The sequence below is a fragment of the Bufo gargarizans genome, chromosome 3 (genome assembly GCF_014858855.1).
Source record: "Bufo gargarizans isolate SCDJY-AF-19 chromosome 3, ASM1485885v1, whole genome shotgun sequence".
NCBI lineage: Eukaryota > Metazoa > Chordata > Amphibia > Anura > Bufonidae > Bufo > Bufo gargarizans.
The window spans coordinates 446,652,017-446,667,868 of record NC_058082.1 but is presented as its reverse complement, the minus strand read 5'-3'; positions in this window follow the sequence as shown (position 1 = coordinate 446,667,868).

Genomic DNA, 15,852 nt, shown 5'->3' with positions numbered 1-15,852 from the left:
CAGAGAATCTGGCTTCATGTCAGCAGAGAATCAGTCTGCATGTCATAGCAGAGAATGAGGCTTCACGTCACCCACCACTGCAACAGTCCATTGGCATATATTTAGGCCTAGCACACAGGCAGAGCAGAGAGGTCCCGTAACAGACGATCTGGCTTCATGTCAGCAGAGAATCAGTCTGCATGTCATAGCAGAGAATGAGGCTTCACGTCACCCACCACTGCAACAGTCCATTGGCATATATTTAGGCCTAGCACACAGGCAGAGCAGAGAGGTCCCGTAACAGACGATCTGGCTTCATGTCAGCAGAGAATCAGTCTGCATGTCATAGCAGAGAATGAGGCTTCACGTCACCCACCACTGCAACAGTCCATTGGCATATATTTAGGCCTAGCACACAGGCAGAGCAGAGAGGTCCCGTAACAGACGATCTGGCTTCATGTCAGCAGAGAATCAGTCTGCATGTCATAGCAGAGAATGAGGCTTCACGTCACCCACCACTGCAACAGTCCATTGGCATATATTTAGGCCTAGCACACAGGCAGAGCAGAGAGGTCCCGTAACAGACAATCTGGCTTCATGACAGCAGAGAATCAGTCTGCATGTCATAGCAGAGAATGAGGCTTCACGTCACCCACCACTGCAACAGTCCATTGGCATATATTTAGGCCTAGCACACAGGCAGAGCAGAGAGGTCCCGTAACAGACAATCTGGCTTCATGTCAGCAGAGAATCAGTCTGCATGTCATAGCAGAGAATGAGGCTTCACGTCACCCACCACTGCAACAGTCCATTGGCATATATTTAGGCCTAGCACACAGGCAGAGCAGAGAGGTCCCGTAACAGACGATCTGGCTTCATGTCAGCAGAGAATCAGTCTGCATGTCATAGCAGAGAATGAGGCTTCACGTCACCCACCACTGCAACAGTCCATTGGCATATATTTAGGCCTAGCACACAGGCAGAGCAGAGAGGTCCCGTAACAGACGATCTGGCTTCATGTCAGCAGAGAATCAGTCTGCATGTCATAGCAGAGAATGAGGCTTCACGTCACCCACCACTGCAACAGTCCATTGGCATATATTTAGGCCTAGCACACAGGCAGAGCAGAGAGGTCCCGTAACAGACGATCTGGCTTCATGTCAGCAGAGAATCAGTCTGCATGTCATAGCAGAGAATGAGGCTTCACGTCACCCACCACTGCAACAGTCCATTGGCATATATTTAGGCCTAGCACACAGGCAGAGCAGAGAGGTCCCGTAACAGACGATCTGGCTTCATGTCAGAAGAGAATCAGTCTGCATGTCATAGCAGAGAATGAGGCTTCACGTCACCCACCACTGCAACAGTCCATTGGCATATATTTAGGCCTAGCACACAGGCAGAGCAGAGAGGTCCCGTAACAGACGATCTGGCTTCATGTCAGCAGAGAATCAGTCTGCATGTCATAGCAGAGAATGAGGCTTCACGTCACCCACCACTGCAACAGTCCATTGGCATATATTTAGGCCTAGCACACAGGCAGAGCAGAGAGGTCCCGTAACAGACAATCTGGCTTCATGTCAGCAGAGAATCAGTCTGCATGTCATAGCATAGAATCAGGCTTCACGTCAGCCACCACTGCAACAGTCCATTGTCATAAATTTAGGCCCAGCACCCAGGCAGAGGAGAGAGGTCCCGTAACAGACAATCTGGCTTCATGTCAGCAGAAAATTAGTCTGCATGTCATAGCAGAGAATCAGGCTTCATGTCAGCCACCTACTGCAACAGTCCATTGGCATATATTTAGGCCTAGCACACAGGCAGAGGAGAGGTTCATTCAACTTTGGGTAGCCTCGCAATATAATGGTAAAATGAAAATAAAAATAGGATTGAATGAGGAAGTGCCCTGGAGTCCAATAATATATGGTTATGGGGAGGTAGTTAATGTCTAATCTGGACAAGGGACGGACAGGTCCTGTGGGATCCATGCCTGGTTCATTTTTATGAACGTCAGCTTGTCCACATTGGCTGTAGACAGGCGGCTGCGTTTGTCTGTAATGACGCCCCCTGCCGTGCTGAATACACGTTCAGACAAAACGCTGGCTGCCGGGCAGGCCAGCACCTCCAAGGCATAAAAGGCTAGCTCTGGCCACGTGGACAATTTAGAGACCCAGAAGTTGAATGGGGCCGAACCATCAGTCAGTACGTGGAGGGGTGTGCACACGTACTGTTCCACCATGTTAGTGAAATGTTGCCTCCTGCTAACACGTTGCGTATCAGGTGGTGGTGCAGTTAGCTGTGGCGTGTTGACAAAAGTTTTCCACATCTCTGCCATGCTAACCCTGCCCTCAGAGGAGCTGGCCGTGACACAGCTGCCTTGGCGACCTCTTGCTCCTCCTCTGCCTTGGCCTTGGGCTTCCACTTGTTCCCCTGTGACATTTGGGAATGCTCTCAGTAGCGCGTCTACCAACGTGCGCTTGTACTCGCGCATCTTCCTATCACGCTCCAGTGCAGGAAGTAAGGTGGGCACATTGTCTTTGTAGCGTGGATCCAGCAGGGTGGCAACCCAGTAGTCCGCACAGGTTAAAATGTGGGCAACTCTGCTGTCGTTGCGCAGGCACTGCAGCATGTAGTCGCTCATGTGTGCCAGGCTGCCCAGGGGTAAGGACAAGCTGTCCTCTGTGGGAGGCGTATCGTCATCGTCCTGCCTTTCCCCCCAGCCACGCACCAGTGATGGACCCGAGCTGCGTTGGGTGCCACCCCGCTGTGACCATGCTTCATCCTCATCCTCCTCCACCTCCTCCTCATCCTCGTCCTCCTCGTCCTCCAGTAGTGGGCCCTGGCTGGCCACATTTGTACCTGGCCTCTGCTGTTGCCAAAAACCTCCCTCTGAGTCACTTCGAAGAGACTGGCCTGAAAGTGCTAAAAATGACCCCTCTTCCTCCTCCTCCTCCTCCTCCTCCTGGGCCACCTCCTCTTCCATCATCGCCCTAAGTGTTTTCTCAAGGAGACATAGAAGTGGTATTGTAACGCTGATAACGGTGTCATCGCCACTGGCCATGTTGGTGGAGTACTCGAAACAGCGCAACAGGGCACACAGGTCTCGCATGGAGGCCCAGTCATTGGTGGTGAAGTGGTGCTGTTCTGTAGTGCGACTGACCCGTGCGTGCTGCAGCTGAAACTCCACTATGGCCTGCTGCTGCTCGCACAGTCTGTCCAGCATGTGCAAGGTGGAGTTCCACCTGGTGGGCACGTCGCATATGAGGCGGTGAGCGGGAAGGCCGAAGTTACGCTGTAGCGCAGACAGGCGAGCAGCAGCAGGATGTGAACGCCGGAAGCGCGAACAGACGGCCCGCACTTTATGCAGCAGCTCTGACATGTCGGGGTAGTTGTGAATGAACTTCTGCACCACCAAATTCAGCACATGCGCCAAGCAAGGGATGTGCGTCAAATTGGCTAGTCCCAGAGCTGCAACGAGATTTCGCCCATTATCACACACCACCAGGCCGGGCTTGAGGCTCACCGGCAGCAACCACTCGTCGGTCTGTTGTTCAATACCCCGCCACAACTCCTGTGCGGTGTGGGGCCTGTCCCCCAAACATATGAGTTTCAGAATGGCCTGCTGACGTTTACCCCGGGCTGTGCTGAAGTTGGTGGTGAAGGTGTGTGGCTGACTGGATGAGCAGGTGGAAGAAGAGGAGGAGGAAGTCGAGTAGGAGGAGGAGGCAACAGGAGGCAAAGAATGTTGCCCTGCGATCCTTGGCGGCGGAAGGACGTGCGCCAAACAGCTCTCCGCCTGGGGCCCAGCTGCCACTACATTTACCCAGTGTGCAGTTAGGGAGATATAGCGTCCCCGGCCGTGCTTACTGGTCCACGTATCTGTGGTTAGGTGGACCTTGCTACAGATGGCGTTGCGCAGTGCACACTTGATTTTATCGGATACTTGGTTGTGCAGGGAAGGCACGGCTCTCTTGGAGAAGTAGTGCCGGCTGGGAACAACATACTGTGGGACAGCAAGCGACATGAGCTGTTTGAAGCTGTCTGTGTCCACCAGCCTAAATGACAGCATTTCATAGGCCAGTAGTTTAGAAATTCTGGCATTCAGGGCCAGGGATCGAGGGTGGCTAGGTGGGAATTTACGCTTTCTATCAAATGTTTGTGAGATGGAGAGCTGAACGCTGGCGTGTGACATGGTTGAGACGCTTGGTGACGGAGGTGGTGGTGGTGGTGTTGGTGGTACATCCCCTGTTTGCTGGGCGGCAGGTGCCAACGTTCCTCCAGAGGCGGAGGAAGAGGCCGAGGCGGCAGCAGCAGAATAGGCCGAGGCGGCAGCAGCAGAAGAGGTAGCAGGGGGAGCCTGAGTGACTTCCTTGGTTTTAAGGTGTTTACTCCACTGCAGTTCATGCTTTGCATGCAGGTGCCTGGTCATGCAGGTTGTGCTCAGGTTCAGAACGTTAATGCCTCGCTTCAGGCTCTGATGGCACAGCGTGCAAACCACTCGGGTCTTGTCGTCAGCACATTGTTTGAAGAAGTGCCATGCCAGGGAACTCCTTGAAGCTGCCTTTGGGGTGCTCGGTCCCAGATGGCGGCGGTCAGTAGCAGGCGGAGTCTCTTGGCGGCGGGTGTTCTGCTTTTGCCCACTGCTCCCTCTTTTGCTACGCTGTTGGCTCGGTCTCACCACTGCCTCTTCCTCCGAACTGTGAAAGTCAGTGGCACGACCTTCATTCCATGTGGGGTCTAGGACCTCATCATCCCCTGCATCGTCTTCCACCCAGTCTTAATCCCTGACCTCCTGTTCAGTCTGCACACTGCAGAAAGACGCAGCAGTTGGCACCTGTGTTTCGTCATCATCAGAGACATGCTGAGGTGGTATTCCCATGTCCTCATCATCAGGAAACATAAGTGGTTGTGCGTCAGTGCATTCTATGTCTTTCACCGCTGGGGAAGGGCTAGGTGGATGCCCTTGGGAAACCCTGCCAGCGGAGTCTTCAAACAGCATAAGAGACTGCTGCATAACTTGAGGCTGAGACAGTTTCCCTGGTATGCATGGGGGTGATGTGACAGACTGATGGGGTTGGTTTTCAGGCGCCATCTGTGCGCTTTCTGCAGAAGACTGGGTGGGAGATAATGTGAACGTGCTGGATCCACTGTCGGCCACCCAATTGACTAATGCCTGTACCTGCTCAGGCCTTACCATCCTTAGAACGGCATTGGGCCCCACCATATATCGCTGTAAATTCTGGCGGCTACTGGGACCTGAGGTAGTTGGTACACTAGGACGTGTGGATGTGGCAGAACGGCCACATCCTCTCCCAGCACCAGAGGGTCCACTAACACCACCACGACCATGTCCACGTCCGCGTCCCTTACTAGATGTTTTTCTCATTGTTATGGTTCACCACAACAACAAATATATTATTTGGCCCAATGTATTGTATTCAAATTCAGCGGGATATAAATTTGAGGCCTAGTATTTAGGCGCTGGGTGACCGGTATGGATTTAGTGACAGAATTAGACTTGGAAATGCACAGAAGCGTGTGTGTGTGAAGTTATTCTGAATGACCCAATGTGCACCTTGAATATTATATACCCTTTTAGGGATAGATTTCAAATAGCTCTGATATAGCAGAAACCACTAAATTATGAAATTGCTAAATTGGGAATTGTATTTCAACCCAGAACAAAAAATGTGCTTTGACGGACACTAAATAACTTTCCCAGCCACAACAGGACAGCGTTAACGAGAGATTTAGCAGGATATAAATTTGAGGCCTAGTATTTAGGCGCTGGGTGACAGGTATGGGTTTAGTGACAGAATTAGACTTGGAAATACACAGTAGCGGGTGTGTGTGAAGTTATTCTGAATGACCCAATGTGCACCTTGAATATTATATACCCTTTTAGGGATAGATTTCAAATAGCTCTGATATAGCAGAAACCACTAAATTATGAAATTGTTAAATTGGGAATTGTATTTAAACCCAGAACAAAAAATGTGCTTTGACGGACACTAAATAACTTTCCCAGCCACAACAGGACAGCGTTAACGAGAGATTTAGCAGGATATAAATTTGAGGCCTAGTATTTAGGCGCTGGGTGACAGGTATGGGTTTAGTGACAGAATTAGACTTAGAAATACACAGTAGCGGGTGTGTGTGAAGTTATTCTGAATGACCCAATGTGCACCTTGAATATTATATACCCTTTTAGGGATAGATTTCAAATAGCTCTGATATAGCAGAAACCACTAAATTATGAAATTGCTAAATTGGGAATTGTATTTCAACCCAGAACAAGAAATGTGCTTGAACGGACACTAAATAACTCGCCCAGCTACAGCACTAAGGACAGATTTAGCTGGATATAAATTTGAGGCCTAGTATTTAGGCGCTGGGTGACAGGTATGGGTTTAGTGACAGAATTAGACTTGGAAATGCACAGTAGCGGGTGTGTGAAGTTATTCTGAATGTCCCTATGTGCACCTTCAATATGATCTACCCTTTTAGGGATAGATTTCAAATAGCTCTGATATAGCAGAAACCACTAAATTATGAAATTGCTAAATTGGGAATTGTATTTCAACCCAGAACAAGAAATGTGCTTGAACGGACACTAAATAACTCGCCCAGCTACAGCACTAAGGACAGATTTAGCTGGATATAAATTTGAGGCCTAGTATTTAGGCGCTGGGTGACAGGTATGGGTTTAGTGACAGAATTAGACTTGGAAATACACAGTAGCGGGTGTGTGTGAAGTTATTCTGAATGACCCAATGTGCACCTTGAATATTATATACCCTTTTAGGGATAGATTTCAAATAGCTCTGATATAGCAGAAACCACTAAATTATGAAATTGCTAAATTGGGAATTGTATTTCAACCCAGAACAAGAAATGTGCTTGAACGGACACTAAATAACTCGCCCAGCTACAGCACTAAGGACAGATTTAGCTGGATATAAATTTGAGGCCTAGTATTTAGGCGCTGGGTGACAGGTATGGGTTTAGTGACAGAATTAGACTTGGAAATGCACAGTAGCGGGTGTGTGAAGTTATTCTGAATGTCCCTATGTGCACCTTCAATATGATCTACCCTTTTAGGGATAGATTTCAAATAGCTCTGATATAGCAGAAACCACTAAATTATGAAATTGCTAAATTGGGAATTGTATTTCAACCCAGAACAAGAAATGTGCTTGAACGGACACTAAATAACTCGCCCAGCTACAGCACTAAGGACAGATTTAGCTGGATATAAATTTGAGGCCTAGTATTTAGGCGCTGGGTGACAGGTATGGGTTTAGTGACAGAATTAGACTTGGAAATACACAGTAGCGGGTGTGTGTGAAGTTATTCTGAATGACCCAATGTGCACCTTGAATATTATATACCCTTTTAGGGATAGATTTCAAATAGCTCTGATATAGCAGAAACCACTAAATTATGAAATTGCTAAATTGGGAATTGTATTTCAACCCAGAACAAGAAATGTGCTTGAACGGACACTAAATAACTCGCCCAGCTACAGCACTAAGGACAGATTTAGCTGGATATAAATTTGAGGCCTAGTATTTAGGCGCTGGGTGACAGGTATGGGTTTAGTGACAGAATTAGACTTGGAAATGCACAGTAGCGGGTGTGTGAAGTTATTCTGAATGTCCCTATGTGCACCTTCAATATGATCTACCCTTTTAGGGATAGATTTCAAATAGCTCTGATATAGCAGAAACCACTAAATTATGAAATTGCTAAATTGGGAATTGTATTTCAACCCAGAACAAGAAATGTGCTTGAACGGACACTAAATAACTCGCCCAGCTACAGCACTAACGACAGATTTAGCTGGATATGAATTTGAGGCCTAGTATTTAGGCGCTGGGTGACAGGTATGGGTTTAGTGACAGAATTAGACTTGGAAATGCACAGTAGCGGGTGTGTGAAGTTATTCTGAATGTCCCTATGTGCACCTTGAATATTATATACCCTTTTAGGGATAGATTTCAAATAGCTCTGATACAGCAGAAACCACTAAATTTTTAAATTGCTAAATTGGGAATTGTATTTCAACCCAGAACAAAAAATGTGCTTTGACGGACACTAAATAACTTTCCCAGCCACAACAGGACAGCGGTAACGAGAGATTTAGCGGGATATAAATTTGAGGCCTAGTATTTAGGCGCTGGGTGACCGGTATGGATTTAGTGACAGAATTAGACTGGGATATGGCCAAAAAATAACCACACTATTGCTGGTTAAATGCACTTGGTGATGGGCGCAGCTTGCCCCTGATGTAGTATATGGCCAAAAAATGAACAGACTATTGCTGGTTAAATGCACTTGGTGTCACAGCTTGACCAACCACACTACTGAGGGTTAAATGCACTTGGTGACGGGCGCAGCTTGCCCCTGATGTAGTATATGGCCAAAAAATGAACAGACTATTGCTGGTTAAATGCACTTGGTGACGGGCGCAGCTTGCCCCTGATTTAGTATATGGCCAAAAAATGAACAGACTATTGCTGGTTAAATGCACTTGGTGTGATAGCTTGACCAACCACACTACTGAGGGTTAAATGCACTTGGTGACGGGCGCAGCTTGCCCCTGATGTAGTATATAGCCAAAAAATAAACAGACTATTGCTGGTTAAATGCACTTGGTGTGACAGCTTCACCCTGATGTAGGCTTTTGCCAAAAAACAAACGCACCATTGAGGGTTAAATGCACTTGGTGACAGGCGCAGCTTGCCCCTGATGTAGTATATGGCCAAAAAATAAACAGACTATTGCTGGTTAAATGCACTTGGTGTGACAGCTTCACCCTGATGTAGGCTTTAGCCAAAAAACAACCACACCATTGAGGGTTAAATGCACTTGGTCGCAGCTTGTGCTGGCGCACCACAAGACACAAAATGGCCGCCGATCACCCCAGAAAAATGTGACTGACAAACGGTCTGGGCAGCCTAAAAACAGTGAGCAATTGAGGATCAGCAGCTCAATGATCCACAGCTGCAGATCGATCAGTTAATCAAGTCCTTTGGAGGAGTTAATCTGCCTAATCTCGCCCTACTGTCGCAGCCGCAACCTCTCCCTACGCTAATCAGAGCAGAGTGACGGGCGGCGCTATGTGACTCCAGCTTAAATAGAGGCTGGGTCACATGGTGCTCTGGCCAATCACAGCCATGCCAATAGTAGGCATGGCTGTGATGGCCTCTTGGGGCAAGTAGTATGACGCTTGTTGATTGGCTGCTTTGCAGCCTTTCAAAAAGCGCCAAGAAAGCGTCACAAAAGCGCGAAGAAAGCGACGAACACCGAACCCGAACCCGGACTTTTACGAAAATGTCCGGGTTCGGGTCCGTGTCACGGACACCCCAAAATTCGGTACGAACCCGAACTATACAGTTCGAGTTCGCTCATCCCTAATTTCAAATAGCTCTGATATAGCAGAAACCACTAAATTATGAAATTGTTAAATTGGGAATTGTATTTAAACCCAGAACAAAAAATGTGCTTTGACGGACACTAAATAACTTTCCCAGCCACAACAGGACAGCGTTAACGAGAGATTTAGCAGGATATAAATTTGAGGCCTAGTATTTAGGCGCTGGGTGACAGGTATGGGTTTAGTGACAGAATTAGACTTGGAAATACACAGTAGCGGGTGTGTGTGAAGTTATTCTGAATGACCCAATGTGCACCTTGAATATTATATACCCTTTTAGGGATAGATTTCAAATAGCTCTGATATAGCAGAAACCACTAAATTATGAAATTGCTAAATTGGGAATTGTATTTCAACCCAGAACAAAAAATGTGCTTTGACGGACACTAAATAACTTTCCCAGCCACAACAGGACAGCGGTAACGAGAGATTTAGCAGGATATAAATTTGAGGCCTAGTATTTAGGCGCTGGGTGACAGGTATAGGTTTAGTGACAGAATTAGACTTAGAAATACACAGTAGCGGGTGTGTGTGAAGTTATTCTGAATGACCCAATGTGCACCTTGAATATTATATACCCTTTTAGGGATAGATTTCAAATAGCTCTGATATAGCAGGAACCACTAAATTATGAAATTGCTAAATTGGGAATTGTATTTCAACCCAGAACAAAAAATGTGCTTTGACGGACACTAAATAACTTTCCCAGCCACAACAGGACAGCGGTAACGAGAGATTTAGCAGGATATAAATTTGAGGCCTAGTATTTAGGCGCTGGGTGACAGGTATGGGTTTAGTGACAGAATTAGACTTGGAAATACACAGTAGCGGGTGTGTGTGAAGTTATTCTGAATGACCCAATGTGCACCTTGAATATTATATACCCTTTTAGGGATAGATTTCAAATAGCTCTGATATAGCAGGAACCACTAAATTATGAAATTGCTAAATTGGGAATTGTACTTCAACCCAGAACAAAAAATGTGCTTTGACGGACACTAAATAACTTTCCCAGCCACAACAGGACAGCGGTAACGAGAGATTTAGCGGGATATAAATTTGAGGCCTAGTATTTAGGCGCTGGGTGACCGGTATGGATTTAGTGACAGAATTAGACTGGGATATGGCCAAAAAATAACCACACTATTGCTGGTTAAATGCACTTGGTGACGGGCGCAGCTTGCCCCTGATTTAGTATATGGCCAAAAAATGAACAGACTATTGCTGGTTAAATGCACTTGGTGTCACAGCTTGACGCACCACACTACTGAGGGTTAAATGCACTTGGTGACGGGCGCAGCTTGCCCCTGATGTAGTATATGGCCAAAAAATGAACAGACTATTGCTGGTTAAATGCACTTGGTGTGACAGCTTCACCCTGATGTAGGCTTTAGCCAAAAAACAACCACACCATTGAGGGTTAAATGCACTTGGTGACAGGCGCAGCTTGCCCCTGATTTAGTATATGGCCAAAAAAATGAACAGACTATTGCTGGTTAAATGCACTTGGTGTGACAGCTTCACCCTGATGTAGGCTTTAGCCAAAAAACAACCACACCATTGAGGGTTAAATGCACTTGGTCGCAGCTTGGATGCACTTGGTCGCAGCACCGCACAAGACACAAAATGGCCACCGATCACCCCAGAAAAAAGTGACTGACAAACGGTCTGGGCAGCCTAAAAACAGTGAGTGAGCATTTGAATTTCAGCAGCTCAATGATGCACAGCTGCAGATCGATCGATTAATGAAGTGAAGTCCTTTGGAGGAGTTAATCTGCCTAATCTCGCCCTACTGTCGCATCCGCAACCTCTCCCTACGCTAATCAGAGCAGAGTGACGGGCGGCGCTATGTGACTCCAGCTTAAATAGAGGCTGGGTCACATGGTGCTCTGGCCAATCACAGCCATGCCAATAGTAGGCATGGCTGTGACGGCCTCTTGGGGCAAGTAGTATGACGCTTGTTGATTGGCTGCTTTGCAGCCTTTCAAAAAGCGCCAAGAAAGCGTCACAAAAGCGCCAAGAAAGCGACGAACACCGAACCCGAACCCGGACTTTTACGAAAATGTCCGGGTTCGGGTCCGTGTCACGGACACCCCAAAATTCGGTACGAACCCGAACTATACAGTTCGAGTTCGCTCATCCCTAGTCCTCATGCATTTTGAATGGAAATAGATCTGTTCAGGATGCATAACAATGTCTTCTGTTCTGGCAGCATTCTGTTATTTGACTAGACACAAAACTGCTGTAAGCTTCGGTTTTGAGCCCAGTCATAAAAACGGAATAAAAACAGATCCAGCACTGAAAACAATGCAAGTCTATGGTGAAGTATCTGTCACCCATTGACTTTCAATGTATTTAATGATGGATCTGTTTTTTTTATATCTGTTTTGATTTCACACAGCCACATCCTATCCTAACAGATGCATCCTGATTTGCAAAATCAAAATGGATCCATTTAATTCCGGTATAGAGATCCTCTACTGGATCTCAATATGGGAATTAACAATGCAAGTGTGAAAGTAGCCTAATATGGGGACCTTCAGGACTGTGGTTCCCATAACCCCATCTGCTGGCTTGGAAGTGACACTGTCCTATACATGATGGGTTTTCAGTCCCTTACAGAACAGATCTTTTTGGCCCTGACTCTGAGTGGTATTCGTGGTTCCACACTCTAGTGTGGGTCTAGAAACCAGGCACACACAGTTGTAACTGAAACAAGGTGGTTTTTACTTGACTGACAGTCAAATGAGGGTACAAGTTTAGACAACAGTCTTTGACAGGTAACAAGTTCAAAGGCTTTAGTCTCTCAATAAGGGCGCAGGCTTAGACATTGGCAACAGGATGTTTGGTACATTGTCTAAGTGGTAACAGACAAATATAACACTGTCCCTTTAAGAGGTATGAAATCACTCTCCCGTGATGTGTTGGGGTTCAATACTCTGATCTCCTCAGAGTGACATCAATGTAAATGGCTATACCCACATTTGGCTCCCTTTCCACATGGCACAGTACCACACAATCTGCACAGTCTCTAACAGGTTCTCCCTTGATATTCAACTTTAGATGCCCTAGCTAATTCGTTAGGTGTTATATTCATATTTCCAGTATCAGTCACTGCCATTAGTAATACCAGCAGCAGCACCCAGCTCACTGTTCAATTACCTGCCCGCTACTGAACATGAGGTATGCAGGGCACTGCTATTTATGTTTTCTCACATGTTTTTTCCCTACATACCAGAGCTTTTACTAATTAGCTCAAGGGTCTTTGACCCCAATACACAAATTTACAATCTATTTATTTATTGTATACCAGTGTAATATACTATATGTATTTATATTTATCTTCAGTGTCTTCAGTACATCATATCCTATCCAAGGTATATGACTCCCCGAGAATGTTGGAATGCTGTCATGGTCTGCCCATGATGTTATCACTATACATTTTCCAGCATGGTCTTAATGCTTACAAGGCATCTAACCCACAGTTGTGCACACAAACTTACTAATCCCTCGCTGTTCTCTTAAACAGTTTAAAGGCACAATAATTATCTTATCACATATCATCCCAACATGTCATATATTTATGGATACAAGTTAAATTGCACATGTGCTAGGAGGGGCATAGCTATAGGGGAAGCGGCTGCTTTGGGGCCTGAACTCAGAAGGGGCCCACCCAGGAGAAGAACTAAAAGATGTTATTATCAGGTCCCCCCTTAACAGTATTATACAATGACATTATATGCACTGACATTATATACAGTGACATGAAATACAGTATATACATGTAGGAAACAAACAGAGCGGCTGCTGGGCCTCCTTTGAGAGAGCGATCTTGACTAGCCACAGCTGTGGGGATTGCATGGGAGGAGGGGGTTGCAGAGAGGTTGGTGACAGTGGCCCTGTTCAAAGATTTGTGGGGCCCAGTCACTTCTAGTTACATCACTGAAAACTGGCATGTTCTAGCAAGTGTCACAAAACAGTTCAGTGGTATTGTCACCACTAAAGATGAGAAAAGTTTACAATAATTCGATTCTGCTGCTTCGCCGAATTTCACAAAGAAATTTGCTTTGTGAGGAATTACTTTGTCACAAAGTGCATTTCTTTGTAAGTAGCGGGAGCAATGACTGGGAACGGCGATTGCGCCCCCGTCATTGAGCCCCTCAAATTCTGCATTCGCCGCTGATCTCGGTATCTGAGATGACAGAAGAGGACTTTCAGGGGTTAATTAGTTAAAAAAATACTCACCTTATCCATTTGAGTGTGAAGAAGCCGCTGCGGCCATCTTGATTGAAGATCAACGTCATACGTCACCGCACATTAGATTTCACATGAGATCTTCAATCAAGATGGTCGCAGCGGCCTCTTCGCGCTCCAATGGATGAGGTGAGTATGATTGTTTTATTCCGCTATTTCAGGGAAAATTGATTCATTTGCTGCATATAGTGGTTCCTAACAGAATCCATTATGATCAAAGGGATTCAGGCACCATTAATTCAAGTTTTTATTTATTTATGTTTTTAGTTTTTTTTTGTTCCTATATTTGAACAGAAAATGGAAAAGAAATGGTGATGTGACCCCATAAAGTGTTGTCTAAAGGTGGATCTTTGGAGGCAGGTGTGTACACATATCTCATAGTGCCCCATAACAATTTAACTTAGTAGCGGCCCCTGCCCCTTGTTTCCCAATGTGTGTGTGTCAGTCACTCCCAGGCCATGCAGAACATGTGCAACGCCCCAGATTTCTGACAAATTTATGTTGTTTTTTCTAATCAAGTCGAATAAATTTGTATTAAATACAAATTGTAATTTAAAAATAAAGTTGCCTGTGGCCTCACCCCGGTTATCCAACTTTTATGTTGGTGCTTCAAATATATGGCGCTCATTCTGAACAACATATTTCTCAATGTATTTACACCAGAAACAATACGTTGATAAATCTCCTGCTTCTCTTCTATTACAAAGCTAACTGGCAGCCTGCAGCCACCACTAGGTGGAGCTCAGTGAATAAGAATTAATACAACTACCATGGGAGCTGTAATAGTCTCTTTGCATTGAGTTCCCCCTAGTGTGAAACTGCAGTATTTTCACACAGGGAAGAGAAGAGCAAGTTTGGTGGCCCCACGCAGACCCCATTGCAGTCGCCTGGTCTGCCTCTGGCGTAGGTACACCACTGTTTGGAGGCTATTAATATGTCAAACTCTGGACCATCCTGGGGTTTCTGGGGTATTTTGGTGGGCCAATCCAACCATACGTCTACTTGCAGCAGCAAGGAGTGGGGTAAGAGGTAATCTTTATTTCAGCACTTTATAATTAACTTTTTCACATTGTACTGTATTCCAGTTTATATTGCCCGTAGCTATTAATTTACATTATTTGTTTATGCATTCATCATACCCATTAAAACCATGTTCCCATTTAATTAAAATGTCTGTATGGTAAATTGGATTAGCAATTTTCTGTGCTTAGAATCTCTTCTTTGCTTAACAAGCACTGTTAAATAAATGAGATGCAGTATGTTGAAAACTACTGTTTTGCAAGGTAAAAAAAATCATGCCTTCATCTTAATAAAAATATAATTGAGCCCGAGATACTTGTGGGTTTATATTTGACATTTGAAAAGCTAGGCATCTTTCATGCATCTGTTTCTGTAATGACATCCATGAAAAGATGGTAGATATAGAGCGGCACCCACGGACCATCAAAAGACCACACCGGAATGCATCAGCCAAACCACGGCCGCAGATCCTCACCAGCCCACCGAATAGTACAAACAGCACAAAAGGCTATGTAGTAGCCGAAATGTTTATTTTTATGGCACCCTTTCCGTGAAGTCTGTCTAATAAAGAAGTCACTGGAGATGCTGCCGTTACCTGTTTGTTTGTACTATCCATGAAAAGATGGTCAGCTGTTCGTCCATAAAGATGTCCGTGAGGAATCCATGTTTGGTCTGTGTCTCATCCGTATGCAATGGACACTGCTCTGCAGAAAGTGAGTTTCCAAAGCATCTCCTAGCAACATTCCATGAAAACCAAGGACCAAACACGGATGGCATCCATGTTGTGCCTATGGTTTTCACTGACCCATATATAATCTGCATGAAGGATCCATAATCACGGACCAAAATTGGGCACGCTTCCATGGAGTCATCTGTGGAAAACCAGCGATGTGTGAATTCACACATTAAAGTCAGTGGGTAAATGTTCAGTCGGTGATTCACTTAACATATGAAAGAGGCTGTATTCTTACAAAGCCTATTACAGTGCAATCATCATACACGTTGTGTTTGTCTCTGAATTCTGACACGAAATGTACATTTTTTTGGCACAGGTTGGCACATCTCATTTAAGACTTCCCCTTTACACGACAGGCAATTGTTGGGAAGAAAGCGTTCCTCCCCGACAATCACCTTTTTATCAGTGGAGGAGACTGCTGCAT